Consider the following 15,638-nt stretch of genomic DNA (forward strand, 5'->3'; position numbering starts at 1 on the left):
AAAGGTTAGTTCAATTAAAAAATATATATATATATATATATATATATATATATATATATATATATATTGTCTAACGCTTAGTGCTTAAATTTGCAAAGTGCATACTTATAGAAGGTGTCTGTTGTGCCTGTATGCCCACAGCTGCCATCAATAGGCAAAACAACCTGTAAGGCATTTGACAAATTATTATGATTGATTAAAAGGAGGAAGAACACAACTCAAATGTTTGCATCGCATAAGACTCTCCTAGGCCTGCTACTACTTACCCTGAGCTAAAGAAAATAATCATTGTAGAACAGATTTGTTCTGATAAAATACACAGCTACAGAACCTGATATTTGACCCAAAGTGTGCAGCCCAGGGGTATGCCTATGACAAAGGCTTCCCACACTCAGTCACCTGAACCCCAAAGGGCTGCACATTTTCTTTTTCTTCCCCTAGCACTACAAAGCTGATTCAAATAATCATCCAGCTTTGTTCATCTGAATCAGCTGTGTAGTGTTAGGCTACTGTTCAATTTTAGAAGGGTGCTCCGCCCTCACCGCTCGGCTCAGGTTAATAGAACTCCCTCATTAGCAGCACAACAGCCTTTCACAGATGAAAAGCATAATTACCCAACCGTCTACAATTGTAGCCCAGACAGAGAGAAAGATATTGGCCTCTAATGGCCAAAATGCTGCATTTGCATGCACTTTCACAATTTGAATGTAGTCAACTGGGTGGGACTACCAACTTCATTGGCTGAGCCCTACTGGTGACCCTGTTGAAGTCATGTCCAATCGGGTCATCAGAAGGGCTCAGACAATTGTGAAGAAGAAATGTTACTACTTTAATATGAAGATAGCCTCAATGGCGCTGCCCATGCTGTCACAGACAATATATTGGCACAGATACATAGATGAGTCTTTTACCTTCTTATGGCTTCTTATTATCTTCTTGTGCAGAGGTGCCCAGAGTAAACTGCCTGCTACTCAGTCCCAGAAGCTAAGATATGCATATCATTAGTATATGTGGATAGAACACACTCTGAAGTTTCTAAAACCGTTTGAATGATGTCTGTGAGTATAACAGAATATGGCAGGCAAAAACCTGAGAAAGAATCCTACCAGGAAGTGGGAAATCTGAGGTTGGTCGTTTTTCAACTCATTCCCTATTGAAGACACAGTGGGATATTGGTCATGTTGCACTTCCTAGATGTCAACAGGCTTCCACTAGATGCCAACAGTCTTTAGAACCTGTTTGATGCTTCTACTGTGAAGTGAGGGCGAATGAGAGGGGAATGAGTCAGAGGTCTGGCAGAATGCCTTGAGCTCGTGACGCTCGTTCACATGAGGGCGGGCTCTGTTCCATCGCAATTCTACAGACAAAGGAATTCTCCAGTTGGAACATTATTGAAGATTTATTTTAACATCCTAAAGATTGATTCTATACATTGTTTGACATGTTTCTACGGACTGTAACGGAACTTTTTGACATTTCGTCTGCTCCTAGTGAACACGCTTCGTGAGATTGGATTTGTTTACAAAACTCGCTAACAAAAGTAGCTATTTGGACATAAATGATGGACATTATCGAACAAAACAAACATTTATTATGGAACTGGGATTCCTGGGAGTGCATCCTGATGAAGATCATCAAAGGTAAGTGAATATTTATAATGTTTTTTCTGACTTCTGTTGACTGCACAATATGGCGGATATCTTTTTGGCTTGTTTGGGCTCTGAGCGCCGTACTCAGATTATTGCATGGTTTGTTTTTTCCGTAAAGGTTTTTCTGACACAGCGGTTGCATTAAGCAGAAATATATCTTTAATTCTGTGCATAACAATTTTATTTTCATCAACATTTATTATGAGTATTTCTGTAAATTGATGTGGCTCTCTGCAAAATCACCGGATGTTTTTGGAACTACTGAACATAACGCTCCAACGTATACTGAGATTCTTTTGATATAAATATGAACTTTATCGAACAAAACATACATGTATTGTGTAACATTACATTTACATTACATTTAAGTCATTTAGCAGACGCTCTTATCCAGAGCGACTTACAAATTGGTGCGTTCACCTTAAGACATCCAGTGGAACAGCCACTTTACAATAGTGCATCTAAATCTTTTAAGGGGTGGGGGTGAGAAGGATTACTTTATCCTATCCTAGGTATTCCTGAAAGAGGTGGGGTTTCAGGTGTCTCCGGAAGGTGGTGATTGACTCCGCTGTCCTGGCGTCGTGAGGGAGTTTGTTCCACCATTGGGGGGCCAGAGCAGCGAACAGTTTTGACTGGGCTGCGCGGGAACTGTACTTCCTCAGTGGTAGGGAGGCGAGCAGGCCAGAGGTGGATGAACGCAGTGCCCTTGTTTGGGTGTAGGGCCTGATCAGAGCCTGGAGGTACTGAGGTGCCGTTCCCCTCACAGCTCCGTAGGCAAGCACCATGGTCTTGTAGCGGATGCGAGCTTCAACTGGAAGCCAGTGGAGAGAGCGGAGGAGCGGGGTGACGTGAGAGAACTTGGGAAGGTTGAACACCAGACGGGCAGCGGCGTTCTGGATGAGTTGTAGGGGTTTAATGGCACAGGCAGGGAGCCCAGCCAACAGCGAGTTGCAGTAATCCAGACGGGAGATGACAAGTGCCTGGATTAGGACCTGCGCTGCTTCCTGTGTGAGGCAGGGTCGTACTCTGCGGATGTTGTAGAGCATGAACCTGCAAGAACGGGCCACCGCCTTGATGTTAGTTGAGAACGACAGGGTGTTGTCCAGGATCACGCCAAGGTTCTTAGCGCTCTGGGAGGAGGACACAATGGAGTTGTCAACCGTGATGGCGAGATCATGGAATGGGCAGTCCTTCCCGGGAGGAAGAGCAGCTCCGTCTTGCCGAGGTTCAGCTTGAGGTGGTGATCCGTCATCCACACTGATATGTCTGCCAGACATGCAGAGATGCGATTCGCCACCTGGTCATCAGAAGGGGGAAAGGAGAAGATTAATTGTGTGTCATCTGCATAGCAATGATAGGAGAGACCATGTGAGGTTATGACAGAGCCAAGTGACTTGGTGTATAGCGAGAATAGGAGAGGGCCTAGAACAGAGCCCTGGGGGACGCCAGTGGTGAGAGCGCGTGGTGAGGAGACAGATTCTCGCCACGCCACCTGGTAGGAGCGACCTGTCAGGTAGGACGCAATCCAAGCGTGGGCCGCGCCGGAGATGCCCAACTCGGAGAGGGTGGAGAGGAGGATCTGATGGTTCACAGTATCGAAGGCAGCCGATAGGTCTAGAAGGATGAGAGCAGAGGAGAGAGAGTTAGCTTTAGCAGTGCGGAGGGCCTCCGTGATACAGAGAAGAGCAGTCTCAGTTGAATGACTAGTCTTGAAACCTGACTGATTTGGATCAAGAAGGTCATTCTGAGAGAGATAGCGGGAGAGCTGGCCAAGGACGGCACGTTCAAGAGTTTTGGAGAGAAAAGAAAGAAGGGATACTGGTCTGTAGTTGTTGACATGAACATGTCAACATGAAGTCCTATGAGTGTCATCTGATGAAGATCATCAAAGGTTAGTGATTAATTTTATCTCTATTTCAGATTTTTGTGACTCCTCTCTTTGGCTGGAAAAATGACGTTTTTTCTGTGACTTGGCTCTGACCTAACATAATTGTTTGTGTTGCTTTCGCCGTAAAGCCAATTTGAAATCGGGCACTGTGGTGGGATTAACAAGAAGTGTATCTTTAAAATGGTGTGAAATACTTGTATGTCTGAGGAATTTTAATTATGAGATTTCTGTTCTTTTGAATTTGGCGCCCTGCACTTTCACTGGCTGTTGTCATATCGATCAGCCCTAAGAAGATGTATCTATCTCTATGAGGCAAGACAATTGTCATTCAGGATTAAAAGGTGACTGCACTTCCTGATTTGGCCTTAGCTGTGTTCGAATACTCGCACTAACTGTACTGTTTGTGACATGAATTGAGTATTTAGTATGCTTATTGGTCATAGTATACCTGTATAAATATATCATAGTATACCTATATACCTCTGGCCCTTCTTTGGACACTGTGTTAACTAACCTCCAGATGAGCTTCAATGCCATACAACTCTCCTTCCGTGGCCTCCAACTGTTCTTAAATGCAAGTAAAACTAAATGCATGCTCTTCAACCGATCGCTGCCCGCACCTGTCCGCCCGTTCAGCATCACTACTCTGGACGGTTCTGACTTAGAATATGTGGACTACAAATACCTAGGTGTCAGGTTAGACTGTAAACTCTCCTTCCAGACTCACATTAAGCATCTCCAATCCAAAAGCCCCATTTACTACCCACCACTGCAACCTATATGCTCTCGTTGGCTGGCCCTCGCTTCATACTCGTCGCCAAACCCACTGGCTCCAGGTCATCTACAAGTCTCTGCTAGGTAAAGCCCCGCCTTATCTCAGCTCACTGGTCACCATAGCAGCACCCACCCATAGCACACGCTCCAACAGGAGAATCTCACTGGTCACCCCCAAAGCCAATTTTTCCTTTGGCCGCCTTTACTTCCAGTTCTCTGCTGCCAATGACTGGAACAAACTGCAAAAATCACTGAAGCTGGAGACTCAGATCTCCCTCACTAAGCTTTAAGCACCAGCTGTCAGAGCAGCTCACAGATCACTGCACCTGTACATAGCCCATCTGTAAATATCCCATCCAACTACCTCATCCCCTTGCTGTATTTATTTATTTATTTTGCTCCTTTGCACCCCAGTATCTCTACTTGCACATTCATCTTCTGCACATCTACCATTCCAGTGTTTAATTGCTATATTGTAATTACTTCGCCACCATGGCCTATTTATTGCCTTTACCTCCCTTATCCTTTCCTTATTTGCACACACTGTATATAGACTTTTTCTACTGTATTATTGACTGTATGTTTGTTTATTCCATCTGTAACTCTGTGTTGTTGTATGTGTCGAACTGCTTTGCTTTATCTTGGCCAGGTTGCAGTTGTAAATGAGAGCTTATTCTCAACTAGCCTAACTGGTTACATGAAGGTGAAATAAAATAGAAATAAAAAAATACTATGGATATATTTAGTATGCCAAATGTTCCAGGATGTCGTACTAAATTCGCCAAAATATGAGGAATACACGAAGAGGACACTATTTCCGTACTTTAGGGCCAATAATGCAAATCTTCAGGAAATCTACCCAATGTTTGACATGATTATTCCTGTCATTCTGAGCTTAGCTAAATGGTATAGTCATTGTGTGTTCTCAATAGATATTCGGGTGCTTTCGTAAATTCGCTCTGGCTGTCTACTCTGCTCTGAATTTACAAACAGACAATGTGACAACGCTCTGAATTCATGAGCGCATTCTGGAACTCCTGATTGAATTTAAGAACACACCCGAAGTCGTATAATGTCTAACCAGTAATTTGTTATGCTAGATAGCTAGCAAGAGGTTGCATAGCAACAGCATCAACTTCCGGTAGACAGGTGAAAAGCTAGTACGCGCAATTGAAAGCCTACTGTTTGTTTACAGTATACTAAAATGAACTAATAATATATAGTATTCAGTATATACTCATTAAGTATGTAGTATACAGTATGTTAGTATGGGTATTCGAGCACAGCTCTTTTTTTTCATCAATGCTCATTAAGAAATGCTAGCGGCCATGACTGAAGGCAAACAAGAATTGTCTTGGGGGTGTGGTTTGATGTGGGTGTTTCTTGGATGTGTTTTTACCATTCAATTGCAATAAACAAGTGCAGTAGTGAATAGTAAGGTAAGCCAGCTTTGTTGTAGAAAACAACGTTTTGAAGTTGAGGACTTCTCCCGATGAGCATTGATACCAGAGCACGCTCATTTGGGCTACAGTTTGAATCACAACATACCAGATGAGTGCGGAATCTGACTTTGGACATTGAATTATTATTATTTAAAAAATGTTGTGTTCGATCAAAACATTCGGTTTCGGAAGTGAATGTAGTGGTGCGTTTGGTTGGTGGATCTGCACATCTGTAATGAGGTAGGCTGTGCAGGTAGCCCAGATGAGAGTATGTCTGAGATGGATGAAGGTGAAAGAATCAGTGATGAGTCTACCTACAAGACTGTACACATTTTTTGGTGGAAAATGTTCGGAAAAGGAGACGAGGGGGGATTTGCCACAGATGGGGACATAGATAGAAGGGGAGAATCTAGAAGAACAAACAGGCAGGGAGAAGAGGTACAGGAGAACAAAGTAGTAGTGTTTTTTTTTATCTGAGACAACCAGTAAAATGTTACATCTGATAAAGTTGTCAGATGTACAGTGGTTCTTACTTTTGAAAGTTTTGAGCTTATGCAGCCACCGTTTGTGGTAGATGGTGGCAGATTGTGGTAAATTGGCTGACACTTAAATAACGTGCCATAGAATTATGCGGAACCATGCAAGATGTGCTGCAGGATGCCGCAACATTTAAGCTTATACGGTTCCAAAAAAGGACCGCAAAAACATACGAAATAGGTTGTTCCAACCTGTAAACGAACAGTATGCTTTCAGTCGAGTGTACTAGCTCTTCACCTGTCAACCGGAAGTTGATGATGTTGCTATGCATGTGCGGTCATGTGCGGTCTGTCACCAGATCTCCACCCAATATAACACTTATGGGAGAGTCTGGCGCATACGATCACATGCTTGTTATCACTGACTGGTCCCTGCAGCGTACCATTGGAACATGTAAATCTAGTTTAGAAAATATGGCAGCCATGTTTGTCAAGCAAGAACTCCCTAATCCCAGAATGCCGTTCACTGTGCCCATTTCCTGAGGTCTTAACTTAGTTTGGCCACTTCAGCATGTGACAAATCTTTGTACTTGTTACGGCGTACACATGACAAGTAGTTTACAGTTAACTAATCAAAAAGCCAATACAACCTTAGCACGAAAGCTAAACAGAGTTGCAAGATATAGCTCAATCCATTTTGGGAGGTGAAGTCCTTGGGGGAAGGTATTATGGAGAGGATGATGCAGGAAATATTAATAAGATGGGGGATTTATCAACAATAAATGGCGGGGCAGACAGTTTTTCTAAGCTAAATATCCCTGGAAAGGGGGTCTGATCTGGCAACCCTGAGGTACCATAGTTTACACTCTGATGCCGTGTTCAAATCAACTAACGACTTCAGTGCATTCAAGACAATGGGGGTACTCCAGTTGAGATCACCATTAGTCTGACAGACGCGTATGTGATAACCTGACTGCATTGTATGGCGTTAGCATTAGCTCATATTCAGTACCACCTTCAAAAGTGTTTTACACACGTGTCCATTACAATCTAGGCAGGAATCAGAAAGCATGAATAAAACGCTAAGTACATTATACTTACGGTACGCTACAGTAGAAACGACAACACGTTACACAGAAAATAAGGCACTTTGATCGGAATGCACGAATGTCCACAGTTATTTGTAAGGAAGGCAATAAATGTGCAAGGACTGTATACTTGATCTGGGGAAGTGCTTGGGCTTTCTTTTGAAGGAAAGTCTGTCCGGCTCATTAAATTCTCAAATAGAAATGGTCTGCAACAGTGAAATGGGCTACTTTTGTGAATGAATGAGGCAAAATTAGAAGTTGAAACAGCCTATAGAAAATTAGCAGGTAGTGTGCCTTGGTCTGAGGTCAGCGCGGGTTAAATGTCCACATGTTGGAACGGTGAGTGCATTCTGACATCACGAGCATAAAATCAACTCCCACTGGGGCGACTGTTGAAGATATTTGGAACTCGCGTGTGAAAAGGTTAATGTTGGCGTTACCTACACCTTTTTACTCAATGTTATCCTTTTGGTTGGCTAGAGTTCAGTGTTGTGCCAAACTGATGGTCAGTCAAATGAAAATCAAGAGTGGCTGGCAAGCTTGGCTTGCCTTTCCGATTGGTTTCAAACAACTGCTCTTAACACTGACTGAATAGTTGTTGGTTTTGGGTTGAATTCAGGCACAAGTGACCTCTTGTGTTTAAAACAGTTATTGCTCTAAACATAAAGGATGGTTCAGATGCCTGTGCAGCATGGATGTTTGAAACTGAATAGGATCAGTTGACAGGATCCCCAGAAGTTGATGCCACTTTCAATGGAATTTCCTGTCCTAGAGGAATGTGCTAATTGGGAGTTGCTAAACATGAACAAATACCACGGTCAAGTGTGGTGGAGCAGCATCTTGCTAACCTTATTTAGATGCACTACTGTTCCACTGGAATAAGGTGTTCATGTAAAATCCCTTTGTAAATGCCTGATCCCCTTTTGCCTGATCCCCCCCAAAAAAAAAAAAAAATCACCATATTCTCCGTTAACATTTCCCCATCGACCGTTTGTCTCTGCTTCTGCAGGTTTTCGCTCTCAAAAGTACACCTTTTTAATAGAAATATAACACAATTGGATGTTCTATGTCAATGACAATGTTTAAAACCCTAGCGGGGAACCACTTTTGAGGTCTGGGAAAAACGGAAGACATGTTGATTTTAGGGTGTTGTTACCCTTTATACAGGCAAGTGTGCGCCAGGAAGAGACCTTTGTTTGGTTAAGCGGTGTTGCTGTAGCGTTCATGTGATTGCGGAGTTTGCAAAAAAAAATGGCCACTGGATTGATGCAAATAATCATTATATAATTCTGCCAGGCTGGCATAGGCTACTTTGGGCTACTTTGTAATTCACTTGGGCAAATGAATGGATTTTCTAACAAGTTGAAGGGATTGAGTTGATTTCCTCCTTAGTTTAAAGCATTTTTGAATATTGTTGAATTTCGGTTTAATGTCTGTATTTTGTGATTCCGTGTGGGTGCGCTGTATTTTATAGGGCCCTAGTCCATGAAGTTGTCATAAGTATGAACCTAGGATATGCCCTCTTTCCCCCCCCCCCACAAGAGTGAAATATATGGTCTGGAAATGCAAGCAAGGTTTGAGCTTTTCAGTGTGTGTCACAAGGTGGACATTTCTCTGTCCCCCTAAGAGTAAGCGACACGTTAACTTTATATAGTGTACCAAGAGATTGCCTTTCGCTTACGGCCATACCAACCTGAATATGCGTTTCCGGTGAGGAAAGTGAGACAGGTGCGGTTGATTGAGCTGTGAGTGAGTGTTTGCGCTAGAGTTTTTCTTGAGCGTTTTTTTTTTTTTTTGGTTATATTTCAACAGTTTTTGAAGTATAATTGTGGTTTTTGTAGTTGAATAAGTTAAGTTTGGTTCGTTCTTCCCCCTTGCAGTTTTGCTGCTTGGGGGAGAGTTTTGCTGCATATTTTTGGTTTATTATGACGGACAACATGGCAAAGAACAAGGGAATGGACAAGGACAACGGACAAAACATGGACCTGAAGATGGGTTAAAATATGGCAAAGGACGAACGGTGGTAGTATAATTGATTGGAGAAGACAGAATAACGACGATGGAATTACTGAAATCAATTAAGGAAGTGTGTGGAGAGGTTGTGGGGTGCAGAATAAAAGGAGACAGGAAATATGAAGTCACGATGCGGGATGCAAAAGGAAAATAGAGGTTAATGGATGGTTTCATGATGAAGGACACAAAGATAATGGCGAGAGACGTGATGACAAACGAATTAATAGTCTCGTTTATGAACTTGCCGGTTTATATTGGAGACGGTGCTATAATGGAAAAGCTGCGCCGCTGGGGTGTAGCCGCCGTCACGGATATCCGAAGGAGAGTTTGGCCGGGGACAGAGATCGTGGATGGAACGAGATACTGTAAGGTGAAGTTCACGGACACCGTGCAGTCTTTGCCGTACTCCACAAAGTTCGAGACACAGGAGGGGGGTGAATACTTCAGGGTGATTCATGACAAGCAGGTCAGGGTGTGCCGTCTGTGTATTCAACCTGGGCATATTTTAAAAGACTGCCCTGACCTCAGGTGTTTTAAGTGCGGAAACCAGGGACACTATGCCAGAGAATGTGTCGGAGTAAGGGAGAGGGCAGTTTGCGGAGGATGCAGGTTAAAAGAACAGAGGAGTGCACGTGTGGAGAGGTTTTGCCGGCGGAGAGAAGTCAAGAGCTAGTCGATGAAGCAGCTGTATCACGGCTTGGTGAAGAAAATGACAGAGAAGAGGACGTGGAAAAGAGCGGAGATGAGGAGAGCGAGAAGGTGGCGAAGCAGAGGGAGGATGAAATCGGGAGCAGCATGGATGCAGAGATGAGAAGAGGGAGCTTTCAGGATGAGGGGGAGTGGGCTGGGTAGAGGAACTGGGGACGCACAGTTTTTGAGTTGGAGCCTCCGCCCCTGCGGGTGCCTCGGGAGGAGAGGAAGCGGAGGGGAGTGGGAGTGGGACGCTGAGAACGATAGAGGAGTCGGAAATGGAGACAGAAAGCTGGTTGGATGGGATGGATTTGGAGTTGGTTTCGGATACAGACGACACTGAAAAGGTAGAGAGAATAAGAGGAGGCCTAAGGAGGAGGAAAGCGGGGGATGTGAAAAAGGATGGAAAAGGGAAAAAACAAGTCAACAAGTAAAGGATAATGAAGGTACATTTTTTAATGGTATTATTTATTTTAATGGTTAATTTTATGTCCCTAAATGTAAATGGTTTAAGGACAATGGACAAATTTCAAAATATAGTTCAAATGAAGAACGTGGATATCTTGTGTTTACAAGAGACGCATTGGGACAATGATTGTGTATTGAAAGTTTAAAAAATATGGAGGGATTTTATTTTTGTGAATAATGGTAGGGGGAACTCTAGTGGCGTTGCTATTTTATTGAGGAAGGATGTGGTGGACAAAGTGGTACATATATATGATGATAACAATGGGAGGATTTTAGTTTTAGATTTTGAGTATATGGATAGGATTTTTAGAATTATAAATGTTTATTCTCCAAATAACGAAATAGAGCGCAAGGTTTTATTTATTGAAGTGGGACGATGGTGTGTGGGAAATTGCATTGTGGTGGGGGATTTTAATGTGAAAATGGGCAGATTAGATATAACAAGGGGAGCTATTTTTAGAAATGATGCATCTAGGGGGGTTTTAAAAAAGGTGATGTTTGAGAAAAAACTTATTGACATATGGAGAGATGAAAATCCCGATAAACGGGAATTTTCTAGAAGGCAGGTGGTTTTAGGGGAATTAAAACAAACTAGAATAGATCTGGTTTTAGTTAAAGAAGGCGTAAGAGATTTTATGAAAGATATTAAGTATGTTTTTACAACTTTTAGTGACCATGCATATTTAATTTTCTCGGTGGGTTTAGAAAAGGAAGGAACAGGGGGTGGTACGTGGTGTATGAATGATAGTTATTTGGGGGATGAGGATTATTGTAAACAACTTAAATCTTTGATAACATGTGAAATGGAGGATAAGCAGAAAGATAATGATAAGTGTTTATGGTGGGACCAGGTTAAGGAAAAAATAAAATGTTTTAGTATAAGATATGCAAGGAAAAAGAGGGGTAGGATGAAAAGAGAAGAAAATGAGTTGAGAGCTAAATTGGATGAAGAAATGGGGAAGTGTGACAGTGAACCTAATTATAATATAGAAAAGTTTTTAGAGTTGAAGGCTAAATTGAGTAAATATGACATAGATAAGTGTAAGGGGGCTATTATAAGAAGCAAAGCAAAGTATTTTTTGGAGGGGGAGAAATGCACTTCTTTTTTTCTAGGATTAGAGAAGAGTACTCAAAGAGAACATATCTTAGACAGATTGAAAATGTAAAGGGTGAAGTAGTAGATGATTATGTAGAGATTTTAGAGACGTGCAGAATTTTTATAGGGACTTATTTAAGAAAGGGGAGGTGGATGAGGGGTGTGTACAGGAGATTTGAGATAATGTGGAGGTGAAAATTAATGTAGAGGATAAGTTGATGTGTGATGGGACGATTACAGTAAATGGAAGTTATAGATGCGATTAAGGATTTACAGGTGAATAAGAGCCCTGGTGTAGATGGGATCATTGCAGAGTTTTATAACATGTATGGAACTTTTAGCACCTATTTTATTGGAGGTTTACCACTATATGGAGGAGAATGACTGTGTTTCAGAATCGATGGTGACAGGGATGATAACTATTTTATATAAAAATAAAGGGAGTAAGGTCAAATTGGAAAATTATAGGCCTATTAGTTTATTGAATGTGGATTACAAGATTTTAGCCAAAATGTTAGCCAATAGGATGAAGAGAGTTTTACATGATATTATTGCACCAACACAGAATTATAGTGTTCCTGGGAGGGACATAGCTGACACAATTAATACAATTAGAGACGTGATACACAAAATAAGGCTTTTGATAGGGTAGAACATGATTTTCTGTTTAGGGTTTTGGAAAGATTTGGCGTTGGTAATAAAATAATAGGGTGGATTAGATTATTATATAGAAATGCAAAAAGTAGGGTGAAATGCAATGGGATTTTAACTGACGCTTTTACTATTGAGAGATCGGTAAGACAGGGATGTCCTTTATCAGCTTTATTGTATGTTTTATCAGTTGAACCTTTAGCGGCTTTTCTTAAGAAGGATCATTTTATTAATTGTGTCCAGACTCCACAGGGGGGTTTTAGTTTGATTCACCAATATGCAGATGACACAACTATAACAGTTAGAGATGAAGACAGTGTAAAAAGGGTAATAGAAGGTTTTAAAATATATGGAAGAGCATCAGGGGCTAAAGTGAATATGGAAAAGTCTGTTGTAATGTATATTGGGAAGGTTAATGAGGGGAATTTTTCTTTTAAAGAGGTCAAAGATTATTTTAAGGTGTTAGGAGTGTTTTTAGGGGTAAAAGAAAAGGAATCTAGGGATTTGACATGGAGTGGTGTGATAAATAAAGTTAGGAAGGTTGTAAATATGTGGAATGGAAGGTGTCTAAAATTAAAGGGGAAGGTTATTGTTATAAATTCATTACTGATGTCAATTTTTGTTCACGTCATGAATGTTTTAGACGTGCCAGAATGGGTTTTATCCGAAATTAATAAGATTTTAGTTGATTTTTTATGGGATGGGAAGGGGGCGAAAATTGCTTTTAAAACTTTGATTGCAGGTTACGAGGAGGGGGGTTTGAAGTTAGTGGATCTAAAGGTGAGGAGAATAGCGATAAGAGTGAAAATGGTTCGGAAGTATTTATATGGGGAATTAGATTACGGGTGGAAAAAGTTTTTTACCGAGTATTTGCAGGAGGTTGGGAGGATCGGGGATAATGGTTTATTAATGTGTGTAAAACAGGAAATGTTGGGAAACATACCTTTGTTTTACAAGGAAGTTTTTGAGGCTTGGGGGCAGTTTTTACCACACATTTCTTATGATTGTAACATTTTGGAAAATATTTTAAATCAGCCAATATTTTTGAATCCTAAGATCAAGTATAATAATACAATGTTGTTTTGTAAATATTTTATGAGGGCTGGGATGAGACAGATTTGTGATATTTTATATGAAGTTATTCCAGGGTTTCTTCCTGTACAGGCTATTTATGACAATATTGTTGAGATGGAGGATGAAATAAGCAAAACTACTGTAGGAAATATGTATAAGAAAATTGTGGGGTGTATTCCTGAGGAGTGGGTGTTTTTAATAAATACAGAGGCGGTTAAGAGAGCCGGTTTTATTTTATGAAAGTAATGGAGTGAAAAATGATTTGTCAGGTTTGAAAGTTAAAACAGTATATAGTAAATGTATTTTGCAGGAGATAAAAGTTCCTGCCTCGGAGAAAGTGTGGTCGAAGGTTTTTGTGGATTTGGATGTGAAATCAATATGGAAGAATGTTAATGTAAAATGTAATTCAATAGAATGTGAAGATAATGATTTTAAAGTAAAACATAATAGGCTTTTTACTAATGTGGTTTTAAATCAAATCAATAGAGATATTAATAGGGAATGTGACATTTGTCGAATAGGGGTGACGACCAGGTGGCGAATCGCATCTCTGCATGTCTGGCAGACATATCAGTGTGGATGACGGATCATCACCTCAAGCTGAACCTCGGCAAGACGGAGCTGCTCTTCCTCCCGGGGAAGGACTGCCCGTTCCATGATCTCGCCATCACGGTTGACAACTCCATTGTGTCCTCGTCCCAGAGCGCTAAGAACCTTGGCGTGATCCTGGACAACACCCTGTCGTTCTCAAATAACATCAAGGCGGTGGCCCGTTCCTGTAGGTTCATGCTCTACAACATCCGCAGAGTACGACCCTGCCTCACACAGGAAGCGGCGCAGGTCCTAATCCAGGCACTTGTCATCTCCCGTCTGGATTACTGCAACTCGCTGTTGGCTGGGCTCCCTGCCTGTGCCATTAAACCCTACAACTCATCCAGAACGCCGCAGCCCGTCTGGTGTTCAACCTTCCCAAGTTCTCTCACGTCACCCCGCTCCTCCGCTCTCTCCACTGGCTTCCAGTTGAAGCTCGCATCCGCTACAAGACCATGGTGCTTGCCTACGGAGCTGTGAGGGGAACGGCACCTCAGTACCTCCAGGCTCTGATCAGGCCCTACACCCAAACAAGGGCACTGCGTTCATCCACCTCTGGCCTGCTCGCCTCCCTACCACTGAGGAAGTACAGTTCCCGCTCAGCCCAGTCAAAACTGTTCGCTGCTCTGGCCCCCAATGGTGGAACAAACTCCCTCACGACGCCAGGACAGCGGAGTCAATCACCACCTTCCGGAGACACCTGAAACCCCACCTCTTTAAGGAATACCTAGGATAGGATAAAGTAATCCTTCTAGGAGGAGGCTAGGAGACTGTCAATGTCTGTAGTCCATTAGGGCCCTGTAAAATCCCCTTCAAAGTTTTGACTGATCTCCCCCAAAAAAAACCCCATTGACCGTTTGTCCCTGCTTCTGCAGGTTTTCGCTCTCAAAAGTACACCTTTTTAATAGAAATATAACACGATTAGATGTTCTATGTCCACGACAACATTTCAAACCCTAGCAGGAAACCACTTTTGAGGTCTGGGGAAAATGGAAGACATATCGATTTTGGGGTGTAGTTACACTTTTTTAGGCAAGTGTGCGCCAGGAAGAGACCTTTGTTTGGTTAAGCGGTGTTGCTGTAGCGCTCATGTGATTGCGGAGTTTGCAAAACAAATGGCCACTGGATTGATGCAAATAATCATGATATAATTCTGCCAGGCTGGCATAGGCTACTTTGCAGTTAACATTTGATTGAGAAGGTTTTTGTGGGAAGCCTTTCCTTCTCTACCACAAGAAGGTTATCATTAGCCTCATCGCTAACGGCTACACAAAGTGTAGACATGCACGCGCTCCGCACGCATACGCACGGAAACAGGGCAGTCCTGTGCAGTTTCTGAAAGTTGCGTGAAAATACGAATCACTGATGCATTTTGTTCATGTCTTATGATTCACTTGGGCAAATGAATGGATTTTCTAACAAGTTGAGGGGATTGAGTTGATTTCAACCTTAGTTCAATTTTTTTTTGAATATTGTTGAATTTCGGTTTAATGTCTGTATTTCGTGATTCCGTGTGGGCGCGCTGTATTTTATAGGGCCCTAGTCCATGAAGTTGTCATAAGTATGAACCTAAGGATATGCCCTCTTTCCCCCCCCCCCCACAAGAGTGAAATATATGGTCTGGAAATGCAAGCAAGGTTTGAGCTTTTCAGTGTGTGTCACAAGGTGGACATTTCTCTGTCCCCCTAAGAGTAAGCGACACGTTGACTTTATATATTGTACCAAGAGATCGCCTTTC

The sequence above is a fragment of the Oncorhynchus nerka genome, unplaced genomic scaffold (genome assembly GCF_034236695.1).
Source record: "Oncorhynchus nerka isolate Pitt River unplaced genomic scaffold, Oner_Uvic_2.0 unplaced_scaffold_894, whole genome shotgun sequence".
In the NCBI taxonomy this organism is placed as follows: Eukaryota; Metazoa; Chordata; class Actinopteri; order Salmoniformes; family Salmonidae; genus Oncorhynchus; species Oncorhynchus nerka.